Source organism: Triticum urartu, chromosome 3 (assembly GCF_003073215.2).
Source record: "Triticum urartu cultivar G1812 chromosome 3, Tu2.1, whole genome shotgun sequence".
In the NCBI taxonomy this organism is placed as follows: Eukaryota; Viridiplantae; Streptophyta; class Magnoliopsida; order Poales; family Poaceae; genus Triticum; species Triticum urartu.
In genome coordinates this window covers 387,531,276-387,544,775 of record NC_053024.1, presented here as the reverse complement: position 1 = coordinate 387,544,775, position 13,500 = coordinate 387,531,276, and positions in this window count along the sequence as shown.

Genomic DNA, 13,500 nt, shown 5'->3' with positions numbered 1-13,500 from the left:
ATGTCATCCTTTGTTTGATGGACGACAGTGATATGCATGAGAGGGGAAATGAACGGTGGATTTTGAGCCAATGCTTGTTTGGGCGGGAGAACCGAAGATGGAGTGGTAAATCCAATTTGAAAACTGCCGCATTATAGTAGTAGTAGATTAGAAGTAAAGCTATTTCATACAGTCGACTCAAACCGTTGGTTCAAACAGGGAAGAAAGTGGGAAAGCTGTAGCATGAATCTAGGACTTGGTTCTAAGAGGAAACGGGGGAAAGTAGTAATATCTGTCACTGTTTAAATAACCGTATATCTTATTTGCGCAAACAGGGATGTCTATCTCCATATTGTTTCGGGATGTCTGTCTCCGTATCGTTTCTATCCATGCAATCAAAAGCACACACCTCAGTTTTAGTACAACTGCGCAAAATGAGATGGCTATCCCTCGCTGCCATCGTCTAACCTCCCGTCTTCAAGGTATCCCTACATTGGTAGTAACTAAGGTAGAATGACCAACGCAATCTAAAATAAGCTGATTCGTATGTTTTACTTCCTGATTGCAGTGCAGGGATGAGCGAAAACAACTGCATCCTAGTCCGGAATGCACTTTCTACCAGTTCATCCATGGACCAAGGACTAGCTGACACAACTGCACAACGGTTTTTTGGACAGGTGCGCGGACAAGAGGCATTGTGGTCTGCTTATTTCTGCAAATAGCGGTGCTTAAATTTAGTGGAATGCACAAGCATTTCAGCTGGTCAGTACACTGCATGGTTCAGTTCAGCATTCCAGCTGATACCACAATTATAATTGGTTATTCTGGAATGAGAGAACCTAACCTTGAATGGTGGCAACAAGAAAAAACTAGAGTGAACTCCAGGAAATTTAAGCCTGCCGGGAGGCCCTTTGCTCAGAGAGAAGCCTTGCTTGTTTTTTCCTGATTTGTAAACCTTCTCACAACTTTGTCTTTTTCTGTGAACTAGTATATGTTTGTTATGTTCTATGAATCATTGAGATGTATAAAATTGCTTAACTTATGCTTTTCAAGTTTTTTATGAAGACGAGTTTAATTTGAGTGTTCCACATGAGCGCTGGACTAGCGTGTGAACGTTTGGAATTTATTACATTGTGGCCTCAATTAACTGCATGAACCACTATAACAAGATACATAGTTTCTTATATGTCAGACAACAGATTGTTGATTGTGAGCTGGTCGATAGCCTAGTGTTGAAGCGAGCTGAGCCAATGTGCCGTGTTTTGCACAACTGCTTACAAGTGGGTTAGCACCAACAGTGTTTACAAATACTTATGTATACGTCGGCGCACGGTTCTCGAACGAGTGCTCTATTTCGTCAAAACACACACTGCTCGTATGATAAACCGTGACAACTTATGTCTTACCATGCCATATTCATGAGAAAACTAGTGAGGACGCATCTATTTCGGCAACAATTACGATGGTTCTCACATGATTCACGGGCACACAAAAGTAGCAGCAGTTCCCATAGACAGATTCAAACAGAGTACTAGCCCCAGAGGGGTCGATAACAGGCAAGGTTCGGATAATTAGACACAATCCAAACTACTATTAAACACTAGCTGGGGCAACTATTTCATGCCTCGGTCTAATTTGGGCTAGACACAAGACGGACCTTGCCATGAACATCATCGAGGACGTCCCGCAGCAGCTCAATCCTGTGAACCTTCATGAAGACAACCTTGTGGCCTTGCCACTGATAAACTTGTTTGTGGAGGCATGCCACGTCATCTTCCTGCGTAAGCTTGACAAGAACAGTATTCCTCACAAACGAAGGAGTAGCTTTGAACTTCTTGTACTTCAGTACACCCTGGACAACACGCCTGACACAGTGAGGCTGGAATACAACTCTTCATTGGTATAACCGCAAATGGCTTCCAGGATCCAACAGCCTAAGAACTCTGTTTTCCCAGTGCGTATATTCAGGTCGTCCGCCTCATAGCGAGTTACATGTACAACCACACAATCCTTGTCTGCATCAGGGCTCTAATTGAAACGGAAACAAATTCTGAATTACTTTTCAGTATAAGAAACACGAGTTATTTAAACCACTACGTATACCATGGCATCGAAGCTAATAAAATTGTGCATTATTAATCACCACATACTTCCTTTTCTAAAAAAAATCACCACATACTTAGATGAAAAACCACAATCGAGATCGGCAAAGAAGGAAATCACCTTGGGCAGCTTAGCAGGGGGGGACACATCCTCAAAGGGGGAAAACTGCTCCTGCACTGCCACGGGGGCTGTAACCTCAAACAGGGTGTTGACCATCTCAGTATCTGGGGTCGCCTCGGTGGTTGCCTCCATCTTCTTGGAGCTCTCTGTCTCATGGGGATCAGCCTCCTGCGTCTGCTCCAATATCGGCAGATCTTTGCCTGGTTCTCCTTGGTCCATCATGAAACTGACGAATACTAGGAGTCCACTGAAAGGAAAACACAATCGCAATGACAATGAAACAAAAAGAGAGTGAGGATCGGTTACTGCTTTGCAAAAGTTTTTTTCCTCTGAACCAAAATATACCAACATCACGGATCCGCTTACCTTCCCTTCGTTCGGAGAGAAGAACAGTGGCAGATGCAAGTGTTGCCTTTCTTGAAGACGGTGAGGGAGAAGGGGATTCAGCGAAGAGTGAAATGATGGTTGCTTCGTCCGTCAAACTTAGACTGCGGGGAGGTGGGGTTTTGTGATACGACGGCTCGTTACTGCCGCGCTACGACCAGGGTGACTCTCCGCCTGCATACTGCCTTCTAATTTGGTGGATGGCATTTGGGCCCGCGCGCTACATGGCCCGCATGTCAGTGAACAAAAGTATAACGACATTCAGTGGAGGGAGACGTTTCAATGACCTAGGAGGAGCCAGAAGCGGTAGAGTGTCTCCACTGTACTAGTAGTAATTGTTTTTCTGGGTAGCTGTAGAGTGTCTCCACTATACTAGTAGTAATTGTTTCTCGGGTCCCAAGACAAAACAGCCCATCCACACTAGTAAATAGTAAAATCAATTAAAAACCTAGGTGCTCTTCTCCCTCCTCGCTCCCACCCACCTCACGTCAGCTCGCTCCACTCGTACCCCTAAATTCCTCACCTCACTCCTACAGAAAACCCCAGCTTCCCTTCTTCCTCACTCCTACAGAAAACCCCCAGCTCCCCTTCTTCTTCGCTCGCACTACAACTAGGCTCGTCATTCGTTACTCTGCTCAAATCCGTGAGCGCGACGCGACGCCCCCGAGGAAAATGGAGTCGGCTGACCCCAGCGCCAAGAAGATGAGGCTCCCGCTAGCGGCGACGCCTGTTGTAGATCCCGCACCCGACGGGGAGAAGCAGCGACCCTGCCCCCACCGGATCCCAGGAAACCGTAGAATCTCGGGTGGACCGCATCAGTGATCTCCCGGACGCCATCCTTGGGGAGATCATCTCGCTTCTCCCCACCAAGGATTGCTGCCGCACCCAAGTCCTCTCAATTCGGTGGCGCCCTCTATGGCGCGCCGTTCCCCTTAATCTCGACTGTCGTCAGCTATCTCTCTTCAATGATTTTGAAATCCCCAGAGCCATCATCTCCTCCCACCAGGGCTCCGTTCAAAGCCTTTGCATCCCGTCATGCTACCTGAGCAAGCAGACCATGCCCTGCACGGTGGACGCCTGGCTGGAATCCCCTGAATTCACAGAACTACAGCTGCTTGAGTTCTACTATTCCCCTGGAAATCACATACCACATACCGAACGCCATGAACTTGTGCCCTCAGCACCGATGTCCATCTCGGGATTTTCGTCCTCTCTCCACACCGCCACCTTTGCACAGTGCTACCTACCAGACAATCTGGTACTAAGCCTTCGACTCCCATTTCTCAAGAAACTTTCACTTGTGCGGGTTCGTATATCGGAGGCCTCATTGCACAGCATCATCCACTCTAGTTGCCCTGCGCTAGAGTGCTTGGTGCTTGTTTTCACAGTTAGAATCGGTTGTCTCCAAATAAAGTCGCCTAACCTTGTAAGAATTGGAATTTCTTTTGATGGAAGGCAGATCATCATCCAAGATGCCCCTTCACTTCAAAGGTTGATCCTTGATTCTATTTATTCACCGTTGCAAATAACCGTCCTCTCTGCGCCTAAACTGGAGACGTTGGGTGTAATACATGATCTCTGTGCTCATTTCAATATGGTGTTTGGCTCCACAGTTCTTCAGGTACTTTATATTATCATCTACACTTGTAACCATAAGCTGCATTTTAAATTTCTGCGCATAATTTATATATCATCTTGGAGTACACATTTTGTACTAATATTATGTTCTATGATCAATGAAGAGTTTCTCCATGGATGGCCTATCAATGGTGCTGGATTCTATTAAGATCTTATATATCCAAATGAATAGTTTTGATATGAACAAGATTATTGGCTTGCTGCAATGCTTTCCATGTCTGGAGAAGTTGTATATAAAGGTGATAATTTCACGCACATTGGAAGCCTGCATATAGTGTACTAGAATTAACTGTTCAGCTGTTGCTCTTTCGACACTCTTCTTTTAAACCTTAACTGTTTTCAATCTTCATGTCTATTTAGGCAACAGGACGGGGTAAGAAAGTTATAACCAATCGGTGGATTCGTAAGCATCGGTATTTTCTCACTTCTCATGAGATTCGATTGAAGACAGACAATAACGCTAGAACGATATGTAGCCAACCGTGCAAACACAAGATTTGTCACATTCTTCCTGCTGAATGCGAGGTTACTATTGTCCATCAGGCTTAAGTTTATCAGCAGCATGGTTTTGACGGATGGGTATGTTGAAGAGCAAAAAAAGGAGTTTCAGGTGGGCAAAAGAGCTTCTGAACGTGCCGGGCTTCTATTTACAACATATTGTGGTCATAATCCAGTAAATTTTACGACCCAGGATGTTCATTCTATGGACCTGACTGATCCATTTGACTGTGACCGCCGAAAACAGTGCTGGAGTTAGATGTTGTTGCCCTTTTCAATCTGTTTTTTTGTAAACCTGATGAACAATTAACCCTCGTGCTTTTGTACAGTTTGTAAAATGGAGTTAGATGTTCCTGCCCTTTTCAACTCGGCTGTGACTGTCATATTTTCTTTGAAACAAGGCAAATGGCTTGCCATTCGTTTAATTTAGAGTGAAATATTGTAACAAATCCAAACCAAGGGAAATAACATCACTCTCGCCGGCTGCTTGAGCTCACTGTGCATTACAGAAGCCAAGTGATTAGCCCCCACCAGCACCCACAAAATTATTTCGAACTAGCACATCAAATGGGCTGTAAATTTTCATAGGAAAGGCTGCATGACCGTGACAGATTTGGATTCTGACATTTGGGACCCGCGAGGAAATAGCCTATCCAAGGTGGTGTCAACTTACTAGCCAGTCAACAAACGATTCTCCCTACCAGCCGTTGGATTGACATCCAACATCTGTCGTGTATCTTCTATCTCTTGTCTTCTTCTTCCTCCAATCGCCCAAACCAAACCACCCCGTCGGCTCTGCCTGCTCTCGCCTCCCATGGCCGGCTGCGCCTCCGCCGCCCTACCGTACGTACCCTCCAATGTTGGCCAGTCCCTCCCTCTATTCCCCCACACGTCCTGTTATTCTCCGGCAATGTCAGCCCCAACACGCACCCACGCCCGAACCAGTCAACCCTCGTACTCCCCTCCACCTGTGACTGGACCGGCGCATCTTCAACGGCTCATGTTCATTCCGTCCGAGGCCTCGCCGTCGTCCTCCGCCTTGTGGCCTTGGTTCGCTCGCCGTGCGCGGTGCGCCGCCCTCTTGCGTTGTCAATGTCGTCAACAACCGAGAGGAACAAGGAGATGACTGTACGTGGAGAGGATGACAGTAGGGACCCACCAGCGTCATGGCACTACACAAGCAAGTGCCTCTATAGTACAAGCCCAAAAATATGGTTCCTCCTAATTGGTTGGACATCTAGGGCTCACGCCATTGTCAACATAGTCAATAAACGAGAGAATTATACTACGAGCGGCTGACACCAGGGACCCAGCAAGTCGCACAGTTTTTTTGAGGAACAAGCAGTTGTTATTTATACTAGTTTTAGCGACGGATCAGGGTAACAACGGGGCTGTGCGGGGGCTGTGGCCCGTCTAGCCAGGGTTTTATTTATGTTTACCACATCATGAGCCCAGTTGTGTTTTCTTCTTGCTGAAAATGGCTAGCCCAGTTCTATTTTTAAAAGAAATACCCAAACAAGGCCTACTTGCTTTATCGGCCCTGCTGGGCTGCAAATCTTTCAAGACGAGGAGAGTTTCATTCGGTTTGCCCAGAAATGGGCTGTACATTTTTAAAACACATCAAACTGGGAATTAGTTTCAATTTTTTTTCATTACAAGATCTTAAATTCCATTGATTTTTATGCGTGGACAATTATTTGGATTTTATATTTATATAAATTATTTTTCAAAATAGTTTGAATGTGAATCGATATTTCTGCATTAAAAACAGTTGACCGCATGGAAATATGCAAAATTTCATATACTTTTTAACCGTGGCCACAATATGGGGTGTGATGCTAACAAAAAGAAGATGGGCTCCAAAAAAATTCTTACGAATTAGCAAATGGGCTGTACATTATTAGCAATAATGGCAGATAGGCTGTATGCTGTTTTCCTTAGATTTGAGGCTGACTTGTGTGCCTACTACAGGTTGACGCGTATGCTTTCATAAAAAAAAAGGTTGACGCACACGCAACGCCCTGTCAACTTAGTCAACACACAAGAGCAGTGACTGTTGGATGTCCATCCAACGGCTGTCGTGCTTCTTCAATCTCTGCTCTTCATGCTCAAGCCGCTCAAACAAGCGCCGGTGGGACTGCCTGCTCCCTCCTCCCGCGGCCGGCTATGCTGCCGCGCAGGCCTCACGGCCCCACCGTACTCCCATCGCTGGCCTAGCCATCCCTCTACTCACCCACACCTGCTGTTATTCTCCGGCGATGACAGACGAACCAGTAAGCTCTCGTACTCCTCCGCGTGGGAAACAACTGCCGAGTATTCCCTGGCTCCGTGTCGTTCCCTTCCTAGGCCTCGCCATCGTCCACCGCCCTGGTGCTCTCGGCGCAGCCTGGTCAACGTGGTCAATGAACGACATCCATCGGAACTGGACTGTACGTGGAGAGGCTGACAGCTGAGTCCACGGCCGCACGCAAGGAAATGCCTCCTTATTACGCGCAAAATAATGATTCCTCCACCTGACAACTAGGACCCAAAGGAAGGGCCTATGTATTTCGCGAAAAAAACATACCCCCCGCTGACAGGTCAGACCCACCAGCTATATCTTTACACGCAAGGAAGTGCCTCCTTATTACGCCCAAAAAAATGAATACCCCCCTGCTAGCTGGGACCCACCATATTGTTGGGCTGACTTATGGGCCTACTAAGTTGACAGGGACGGTGAGCTTTGTCAACTTAGTCAATACTCCAGTTACCGTATGATGTCCATCCAACGGCCATAGTGCTTCTTCAACCTCTGGACTTCTTGCTCCAGCCGCCCAAAACAGCGCCGGTCGTGCCGCCTGCTCCTGCCTCCCGTGGCCGGCTGTGCTATCGCGGAGGCCTCACCGCCCCCATACTACTCCCACCACTGGCCAGACCATCCCTCCACTCACCCACACCCCCTGTTATTCTGCGGCGACGACAGCCTCACACCGCAGCCGAACCAGTGAACGCTCGTACTCCTCTCCACGTGGGCATCCACTACCGCATCTTGCACGGCTCCGCGTCGTCCCCTTCCTAGGCCTCGCCGTCGTCCACCGCCGTGGTGCTCTCGGCACGGCGTGGTCAATGTGGTCAAGGACCGACTTCCATTGGAAGAGTACTGTACATGGAGAGGCTGACAGCTAGGTCCACGGCAGCCACAAGGAAGTGCCTCCTTATTACGTAGAAAATAATTATTCCTCCACCTGACAGCGGGTGTAGGATCGAAAGTATGTCTAGAGGGGGGGTGATTAGACTACTTGACCAAATAAAAACTTAACCTTTTCCCAATTTTAGTGCTTGGCAGATTTTAGCTATTGTAGGACAAGTCAAGCAATCATCACACAATTCAAGCAAGCATGCAAAGAGTATATTGGCAGCGGAAAGTAAAGCATGCAACTTGCAAGAATGTAAAGGGAAGGGTTTGGAGGATTCAAACGCAATTGGAGACACGGATGTTTTTCCCATGGTTCGGATAGGTGGTGCTATCCTACATCCACGTTGATGGAGACTTCAACCCACGAAGGGTAACAGTTGCGCGAGTCCACGAAGGGCTCCACCCACGAAGGGCTCCACCCACGAAGGGTAATGGTTGCGCGAGTCCACGGAGGGCTCCACCCACGAAGGGTCCACGAAGAAGCAACCACCCACGAAGGGTCCACGAAGAAGTAACCTTGTCTATCCCACCATGGCCATCGCCCACGAAGGATTTGCCTCACTAGCGGTAGATCTTCACGAAGTAGGCGATATCCTTGCCCTTACAAACTCCTTGGTTCAACTCCACAATCTTGTCGGAGGCTCCCAAGTAACACCTAGCCAATCTAGGAGACACCACTCTCCAAGAAGTAACAAATGGTGTGTTGATGATGAACTCCTTGCTCTTGTGCTTCAAATGATAGTCTCCCCAACACTCAAATCTCTCTCATAGGATTTGGATTTTGTGGAAAGAAGATTTGAGTGGAAAGCAACTTGGGGAAGGCTAGAGATCAAGATTCATATGGTAGGAATGGAATATCTTGGTCTCAACACATGAGTAGGTGGTTCTCTCTCAAAACATATGAGTTGGAATTGTGTATGTGTTCTGATGGCTCTCTCCATGAATGAAGAGGAGGTGGAGGGGTATATATAGCCTCCACACAAAATCCAACCGTTACACACAGTTTTCCAATCTCGGTGGGACCAAATCAACAAACTCGGTCGGACCGAAAAGGTAAACCTAGTGACCGTTAGAGATTTTCGGTGGGACTGACATTGGGACCGAATCAACAAACTACGGTCGGACCGAAAAGTAAAACCTAGTGACCGTTAGAGATTTTCGGTGGGACTGACATGCAACTCGGTAGGACCGATATGCGTTAGGGTTTGGGCATAACGTAATCTCGGTGAGACCGATTACACAAACTCGGTGAGACCGATTTGTAATTAGCTAACCAGAGAGTTGGTCAGGCAAACTCGGTGGGACCGATTTGCTCTTTCGGTGAGACCGAAAAGTTACAAAAAGGAAACAGAGAGTTTTACATTGCAATCTCGGTGGGACCGATTCGCTCTTTCGGTGAGACCGAAAAGTTACGAAAGGGAAACAGAGAGTTTGCAATCCCATCTCGGTGAGACCGAGATCCCTATCGGTAGAACGACATTGCTAGGGTTTGGCAGTGGCTATGACAAGTGAAACTCGGTGGCGCCGGATAAGAATCGGTAGGACCGAGTTTGGCTTAGGGTTTAGGTCATATGTGGATATGGGAAAGTAGTTGAGGGTTTTGGAGCATATCACTAAGCACATGAAGCAAGAGGCTCATTAAGCAACACCTCATCCCTCCTTATAGTATTGGCTTTTCCTAAAGAAGACTCAATGTGATCTTGGATCACTAAAATATAAAATGAAGAGTCTTGAGCTTTTGAGCTTGAGCCAATCCTTTGTCCTTAGCATTTTGAGGGTTCCACTTTCACATCCATGCCATGCCAATCATTGAGCTTTCCTGAAATAGTCATCTTGGAATAGCATTAGCTCAATGAGCTATATGTTGTTATGAATTACCAAAACCACCTAGGGATAGTTGCACTTTCAATCTCCCCCTATTGGTAATTGATGACAACATATAGATCAAAGCTTCGACAAATGATAATAAGCATGAAATATATCGTCGCTTTGAGAAGTATGTGACAAGTAAGAGCTCCCCCTAAATTTGTGCATATTTAAAATTTGCTTTGGACTGCAAATGTACAAAGAGTTAGAGTCATGGGTTACTCTTCCATGTCACATACATCTTGGTGGAGCGCTTAAAATGATAAGAATGAAATACATGCACTCATCACCAAGAATAGTGAATGATCACATAAGATAATAAGCATGAAATATATCGTCGCTTTGAGAAGTATGTGACAAGTAAGAGCTCCCCCTAAATTTGTGCATATTTAAAATTTGCTTTGGACTGCAAATGTACAAAGAGTTAGAGTCATGGGTTACTCTTCCATGTCACATACATCTTGGTGGAGCGCTTAAAATGATAAGAATGAAATACATGCACTCATCACCAAGAATAGTGAATGATCACATAAGATAGATAAGATGATAATATTAAGCAAACATTAAGTGTAGCTTATGATCAAACACATGATCATCAATGTCTCATGAGCATCGAAAAAAACACCAAATAAAACAAGAGAGAATAAAAGCAACACTAAAAACAACACTCTCTCTCGAAGCCTATGATCTATACATTTTCTCCCCCTTTGGAAACAAGTTACCAAAAAGTTCCTAGAAAATGCATAGTGCTAAGTCGACACTCAGGCTTGATCTTCAGGTGGTGGTGGAGTCCGGAGCACTCCAAGGACGAAGCCTTCTGTATACGTGGTCGGAGTCGAGGCTGAAGTGGACGCTGGAGCTGGTGGAACTGAGGCTGTAGCTGGTGCAGACATGGTGGCTCTGGGGTCAGCAACTGGCACTGCAGACGACCTCGGACCTCGTGGCACTCTGGCAAAGGCATCAGTTGTAGTCTTGCCTCTCCTCTCCTGCATGTCATCCTGGAGCTGCTCCACTGCAGTCTGAATCTCTGTCACTTTGACATCCAAGTCATAGAACTTTTGTTCCATGATCCTCTCTAAGCTTGCCTGGTTCTGAGTTAGGGTGGCTAGTCCTTGCTCAATCCGCATGGTGGATGCAATCAAGTAACCAAGCTGCTCTTGTTTGGTTTTCAGGAAATATTCAGATGCCTCCTCTTGAGTAGGCATCTTGGCAGCTTTCTCCTTCCTCGCCTTCTCCTTCTTGGCTTGTGCTTGGGCAGATGATGGCTCATTCTCAGTCATGACCACTTGATTATCTTCAAAGTCTGGACGGATGGGCAGGTGTTCCTTGTCCAATAAGTATATGCCCGTGCCCATCTTAGAGTTGATGAGCTCCTGAATCTGTGGGGCATATCCACAGCTCCTCTTCTGGTCTGCTGCTGTCCTCTTGATTGTTTCAATCATAAGGCTCATGACTTTGAATTTTTGTGGCACGTCAAAGATATGAAGCAAGTTGATCGCGTGGCCCCTGATCATCTTGTGATCTCCAGACTTGGGCAATAGGGTGTGCCTAAGAATCCAGTTGATGGTTGGCAGCCCTGACAGAAGATAGTGTAGTGAGCCAAACTTGAACGTATCAAGTGCTTCATTTGGAATCTCCTTGTACATGTTTGACATTGAGTTGTGGTCCATCTTCTTCTTGGCATAAACGTCCAAGTCATCGTCATGCTCTTCTGGGGCATTAATCAGCTGAGCTCATTCAGCAACTGTAGACTAGTACCTCGTACCCTCTGACATCCATACAATCCTGCCATCTGGATAGAAATGGGCTGTGGAGTAGAACTGCATGATGAGTTCCTCGTTCCACTTTGTGAGCTTCTGCCCAACAAAGTCCTCTACTCCACATGCCTTGAAGCTGTCCTGCACTCCAGGGTAGTACTCTTCGTTGTCCTTGATGTATTGCCAATCAACCCATCTCATATCACAGACAACTGGCTTCTTGTCTAGCAGCACTGTCTCATAAAAGTCTTGCTGCTCCTTGGTGTGAAATCTGTAGTCAACTGCAGTCCTTCTCCTTAAAGCATACGGGTCTGCTTCTCTCCACTTCCGGAGCCCTGAATCTCTCCTGAGTTTCATATGCTCAGCCATAGGATGAGCATCGTTGTGGTCTGGGATCTTGGGCTTGAGCTTTCTAAGAACATTCTCTTCTTCTTCTTCTGCAGCTTCAGGCACTGGGGCCTTGTTCTTCTCAGTAGCTGGGATGCTTCTTGTGTTCCTCTTTGGCTTTGGCTTTGGAGCTGGCTTGGCCTTGGAAGCAGCTGCCCCTGTTCTTATGGCATCACCCATCAGCTTGGGTGCCTTAGGTGCTGGTGCAGCTACCTCTTCTTCTTCCTCCTCATCTTCCATGATGGAAGCCTTGCCAAGCACTCTGGCTACAGTTTTCTTCACCCTTTCTTTCCTCTTCTTGCCTTCAGCAGCAACTGGCTCAATGGGAGTGGGCTTCTCAGTTGAAGCTCTGACCTTTGACATAGGCTGCCTGCATGCTGGCCTTTTGATCTTCATCCCTGGTTTTATGCCCTGTGCTGGCTCAACTCTCTTGGAAGTTGCTTCCTCTTCTGCCACATAATCCTCATCTTCTGAGTCTGAGGTTCTCTTCTTTCTCTGTCTTGTGGCAGCTTTAGGCAGATTGCTAGGGGTGCTCCTGCTGCCATCATCTGAGGAACTTGAGGGACTAGTGCCCTCACTCATCTGCACTTGCTGCTCTGACAAGTTCTGGCTATCACTTTGGTCTAACATGATGCAAACTCTGACTGCTGACGCTGTGAATAGTTTATAGATGAGATAGAGTGGATAAGCATCACAAAATGCAGAGATTTTTGCAAAAGAATAATTCAAAAACTAAGTTTTAGTTTCCCACTGAAAGCATCTCGGATCTACCGATTTCTAAACTCGGTGATACCGAAGCAGTTTTGGCACCTAAACTAGTGAACTCGGTCAGACCGAGTCACAGTTCGGTGGCACCGAGACTGCTAGGGTTTCACAGAGTTCCAAAATCGGTCACACCGATAAGTAATTCTCGGTCAGACCGAGTCTCACTTGTGCAATGGCATAAGCCAAATCGGTGGGACCGAGTTTTTCAACTCGGTGGGTCCGAGATGGTTTCGGCGGAAACCTAACCCTAAAATTTTCAAATTAAACCTAATCTACGAGTTCATTGACTGGATAGAAGTTTAACAAACGTGGCAAGAATCATGATGATCACAATGTGCTAAGAATCGGATTGGGGAATAGCACAAAGATCGAGTCCATACCCTAGTTCGGCGGAGACTCGCTATGGCAGCAACGACGGGGTTGAATTTCCGTTGACGGCGACGGAGACCAGCGACTGGAGGCGGCTGGCGGCGAGGAGACGATCCGGAGACCAAGTTGGCAGAGTAGGCTATCGCGCGGGCGAAGGGGTTCGGAGAAATTTCCAAATTTTTGCCCGTGACTATATATAGCCCGACCCTGTCGGTGTGACCGAGTGGAACAACTCGGTGGCACCGAGATGCAAAACTGTATACAGTTATTGCAACTCGGTGTGACCGAATGGTTCAAATCGGTTGCACCGAGATCGAAAACCTAGATCAACTTAATGATCTCGGTAGGACCGAAAGTAGGGTATCGGTCAGACCGAGAATCATAAAGAGGTTTTGGAAGTTTAAGTCTATGACGAATCGGGGACTCCGAGCGCTCCTCACACAGAGTGGTTCAAATCTG